Here is a 5,828-nt window from a genome sequence, read left to right as displayed (position 1 = left end):
TTTTCTGCGTGTGTTGGTGTGTGTTTCCAATGCTATTCAGGCGATATTGAGATTTGGAATACAGGGTACACTGGAGAATCTATTTTGACACTTCTCACATATATCTGCTCTGATGTTGGCCTTATGTTCAGCCATGATGGGAGGACTGAACGCTGGGGCACAGATGGCAGCAAGTGTCTCATAAACTTGGAGCTCTTGAATATTTCAGTACACAAGGTTGAAGAGACAAAGCACGCTGTCTGCTCAGGTTCAGAGATGCCAGCTGCTGTGCGGGTGGAGAACCCTACAAGATTTACATTACACTTAAGTATCGGTGGTGGTGCTTTAGCAAAACAGTCTGTACTTCATCCATCCTGAAACTGAAATAACACCTGTCAGGCATTACAAGAGTAAAAGGCAGTAACTTCAATTTTGGTTGAAAATGAGATTTTGTCATTCTTGTTTGTCAGCGTTTGGTCATGGGACGATAAGAGGATCAAGAATATCCTCTTATAAAGTCAACAAAACACCACAATTTCAGAAGTCTTTAACAAGCTATTTGGCTGACCACTAGAAAATAAACCTTGAAAGCATTTTTTGTCAGCCTGGGTGTTTTGAACTATGAGGGACCACAAACTCTTACATAGATATGAAAGCTGATTTTATGTGGCAGGCCAACAGAGTGCCGCAGGGATGACGTACTTATGTAGGCTAACCCGGAAGTTAGCATCACCCTGGTACCCTCAACAAAATGCCTTTGGGATTTTGAAATTGGATTTTTGGATTAGATATAAATGCATAATTGCAATCGGCAGAAGTAAAATAGCTAACGTTAGGCTATAAACGAACTACATCACAGTCACCTGACTTTTATGTCATCTATACTGAGCTTTTTACGACACTATACTAAACAAGCTTTACCTTAAATTGATTGATCCACAAGTTGGAAAGTTAGCTTGAATAGTTTGAAACTAAAGTCGGCCTGTAAAGATGGACTAGTGAGGAGATGAGTCTCCATGTTTAGTGTAATGATGTTTAAAGTCCCCATCAACCTGTGTAGCCTCATTTAGCCGATTATTAGCAACCGCCTTTTAAAAGACATTTAACGTTTTAAGATCCAATAAGTGGGGTATTTACTAACATATATTATATCACAGAACAAAATGTGAAAATGTTGTGTTCACCAAAGACCTTGTTTTTAGCCATCTAATGGAAAACCCACTCAAAAACCGAATTAAATTTGAGACAAGTGAACCAGAAGCAAAACTATTAACTTATTGGTTTTAGGCACTCATAGAGCATCATTGAACATCATTACACCAAATACGGGCGATCATCTACTCACTAGTCTGTCTTTACAAGCGGACTTTAGTTCCAAACTATTCTAACTCTAACTTTACAACATGTGGATTTATACTTTACAGTAAAATGTTTGTAGTATAGTGTCGTAGGAAGCTAAGTGGTGCTGACGCTGTGGCCACGACATAGTTCATTTATAGCCTAACATGAGTTTTTTACCTCTGGCGATTTGCATTTACACTTCTACAAGTGGTGTTCATTTGTGAAGATTATCTTGAAGAGAAATACATGTAATTATCATAAACTTGTGTTTGCCACAGAGCTTATTTTCGGCAATAATCCATATTGAATAATAATCCCTGCCGCTCTCTGTGACAGAAATAGTGAGGCTTTGCTAAAGAGCTTGGAGATGTGTAACTAAAAGCTGCAACCAGCTGCAGCAAGAACTGTACACATCAAATTTCGAATGTGTTTGGCAGTTGCGTGAATGTGGATGTCCAAATCAACAAGGTAACTAACATTTACTGCAAAACTGGTAGCCTATAGGACTGCAACAGGGCAAAAGCAAGTAGAAATGCAACCAAAAAGGCATGGAAAATAGAGAAATGTGACAAAGTCGTCGGTAAGAGCAGGAGATGGAGACAAATTTTTTTAGTCATCGTATTTCAGCGTCCAAAATCTGATTGTAAAATGTATGCCCTATATGCTCGACACAGAAATTCACAAATTTTTGACAAAATACTTCTCTGCATGTCACAGTAGGAAAAATATCAGGTGTAAATAATTAGAAAAAAATCAAAAATAAAAGTAGTGTCCTTGACATAGACTTTCCGCTAACAATCTCACAATGCAAAACGCTATATTTTTTAAAGTTGAAGTTGTGTCTTTAGAGAGTAGTGAATGAGTGGGTGATTTCAGACACATCTTGTATTTTGTGTAATTCATATAATAAAAGCAGGAATTAAAGTAAACAAATTACAATCTTTTCTATTTGATTTCACATAACATTTTTATGTTAGGTGGCTTCGCATTGGGTGCTTCTTTGACTCAAAAATGAACTAAAATGGCTTACAGAAAACATTAAACGTTATTTCTAGCGTGAACTAGTTTCGTTTTGTCTCTTCACTGCCACTACTGCTGATGTGAAGGCAACAGGAACTCCATCACAGCTCGTGATGTGCGGGTGTTGTTTTGCAATAAGTGTGTCTTCACCACCCACACTCTTTATTGTTCCCGTAGATTTATAGACGCAGGGTGGAAAAAGGGGGGTTTGGCACTGGGTTCAAGCAGCTGCCTAGTGGTCAGGTGACAGGTTAGGGTCTGCTTCCTCTCACATCCGGACAATAGAAACAGAGAAGCAGACTGTGCGTGTGTCAAATGGCAGTCAGATTTAATACAGTGTGAGGGGCCTGGTTGTTTTATAACTTCAACTCTCAGATTTACCATTTCTTGACCTTGCTGAACTCTCTGTGTGTTAAAGTATTGATAAATATCACTTCAAAGGTAGTTGAGAGAAATTTGACTGGGCTGAAAATGATGTAAAAAGCCTCTTGGTTTTGCCTTTTTCCCATACATTGCTACCAAGGACGTGTTGGGCCAATATTATGTTGCACTTGCAGAGAAATAATAAATGAAATATTTAACCGTGCTGAAATAGAGTAGTGGAGTATGGGTGATTTTGAAGTGGTAGTGGCTGCACTCTTAAAAAACCTTTATCCACTGATTTTCCAAATAGCTTTTGATACACAGCTGGCCAAAAGCCTTCATGCAATTTGCAGAATAATATACCAGCCAAACAGCCAGCACACAAGCACAGGTTCTTCAACCAAGTTAAGCTTAAGAGATGCAAGGTTTTTCATGGCCACACATTTCCATTTGCTCAGCGGGAGCATTTACGGCCAGAGAAGCTACTATTTGCTAAATTGTTCCTCAAGTCAAAGTGGATGTCCCCTGGAAATATCTGTCAGCTTTTGATAACATGCTTGAAACCACTTGTCATAATTGTGAACATAATTGGATGGGTCGTCAGATCAAAGTTCCTGTGTGTGATTATGATGGAGTGGAAGGGGGTCAGTTGTCTTGGTATGCAGCTTGCACGTGTGCACTGTGTAACTGACCAACAAGAAGTCTGTTATAATAACATCGGTTGGCTTTGCAAGTACAAAGTCATACAGAGAGCATTCCTCCAAGGTTTATGTACACAACTTTCAACAGCCAACTATTCACTTCTGTCTGGAGGCTACTTTTTGTGCATCGCAGTGAAGACTCATTTTGTTGTTGGAGAAGGTCTGATGAGGTAACAAGGGTTTTTGACTGAAGGGAATAAATCAGCTTGAGTAAATCTTAACACAGTACAACAGCTCTGCTCTATTAGGCCTATGCACTGATTCTATTCATATGTGAAATATATATTTTTTGTTATATTATACAGTGATCAGAAATAACTTACCTGGTTGCCTGTCTTACTCGGCATGAGGCAGTGCTTTAAAGACATAGATTATGTTAAGGAAATGGGACATAGCATCGCACAAAACATTAACATCAAGGCAAACCATTGGAGAACCGCCTGAATGTCACATGGCAGAAAAAAAATGTGGTGATGTGCTGAAGAAAGGTTAAAAAACGTATGGTCAAAAATTTAAATGTAAGGCCTACTGTCTTAAAACAGATAGCTAAAGCTATGCTAAAGACCAGTGCTAATAGACAACTAATTTATCAAAACGCACGGACGCTCCGCTCTAATTGTATTTTGAGAGGTTGATGACAGCTCCCGGTTCAACATCACTGAAATGTTAAACAAGATGGACCTGCAAACTGTTTAGCATAAGCATGCTATCCTGCTAGCCCTCTGTAACTCTCAGAGCTGAGCCAGTCATGTGCTCTTTCAGAACAGGAACAAGACTTCCTGTATCAGTGGCTGGCCGACAGAATAAAAGTGTTATTTCTATAATTATTTTCTAGTTATATTATATTACTGTTATTATGTGGTGTTTAATCATCCTCACCCCTAAATGTAAGCAGACATTAATATTTATTGGTAAATCAGATTTCCCACTTAGGTTTAATATAGTTCTCAGGGTTCATTGAATGTTAATACATGTGTTTTTGTTGTTTCATTTTGAGTGTAACATCCTTTAAATGTGAGAAAGAGTTGAAGTAGATTGTAAGTGCGTTGGCACAGGCCTACCTGTTGTTGCGGATTGTGGTCACAAGGCGGCAGTAGTGAGTAATGTTATTGTTACCGCGCCACGTGACTCACGGTCTTTCTTCCTGTTTTACGTAACGCGGAGATGTGCAGCGTGGAGGACGGTGTCGAGTCCCGTCGTGTGAAGTATGAGGCACTGCTGGAGTTTGTGTCCTGGCGTTTTGAGCACTCGACGACTGTGTTCAGCCTGCAAGGTGACTGAGTGAGTGTGTTAAGTTGCGCAATCTATGGGAAGTTCCACGTGGGTTTGGTGAACCTAGCGGGAATCCATAGCCCGCTGCCGCATTTGGCCTATTTCTGTATTTTGTTAATTTTGCTTTTATTATTTTTTGGAAAAGACTGCCTCAGACTGTAACACTGTTAAAAGTGACCTGTCCCAATTGTTGTCAGCAGTAAACTTGCAGCTAAACGAACCCCAGAAGTAAATGTGACATCTAATTCCACAGGCTACATTAGACAAGTAGTGAAAGAGTGAAGAAGTGTCAGAGCTGTTTGAATTATAAGCTTAATGCACAAACGTATAGGGCTGTACAATGAATTGAAATATAATCAAAATGACAATATGGCCAAGTGCCATGCCATTTGTGAAATTGTTTGATAAAGGTATAATGTGTGACCAGTGACGATTAAAATTGTGACGTGAAAATAATCATTCCCATAAATTGTGAATCATATCGCAATCGCAAAAATTCTGTCAGAGTAACTGCAATATTATTATTATTTTATTTTTCCTATATCATGCAGTCCTAATTCCAAATATAACTGCACACGGATTTTAACATTAAAACATATTTCTACCTATTTATTTTTTAGTTAACCGAGTTAAGTAGTGGGGACAGATCAATATATAAATGATTGGGGATTATGTTTCCCTGTCTCTTCTTAAAATAGCCGAATTAACATACAGAATGATATTTTAAAATGATATATTTAAAACTATATTTGTTTTAAACTAGTCCTGGAACCGTTCTAAAGGCAGTCACATTAAGAATGGTAACAGTTTAATACTGTAGCTGACACGGACATATTAAGATTAAAAATTGAGTGAAAAATGATACTACATAAGCGCTCATTGCAGAAATACTAATACTGAGAAACACTTTACGCAGGCAAAGTCCTTGTGCAGTTGTATATATGACATAGACTTCTGTGTCAATTTTGCATCTGGACTTGAATTTGAAAAAGGAGCAATTTCTCCAAAGATCGGGTGCAATTTACAAATGAATTTCCTTCACGCTCGACTGCTTCATAAAAGAATTTGTCCTGACTCAGATTGAACACAGTTGAATGATCCTATCCATATTCCCGACTTCTTTACAAGACAATGTTTTCCATTTTCTCAAAC

The sequence above is a fragment of the Pagrus major genome, chromosome 11 (genome assembly GCF_040436345.1).
Source record: "Pagrus major chromosome 11, Pma_NU_1.0".
In the NCBI taxonomy this organism is placed as follows: Eukaryota; Metazoa; Chordata; class Actinopteri; order Spariformes; family Sparidae; genus Pagrus; species Pagrus major.
Note: the sequence above shows the minus strand (reverse complement) of the source record.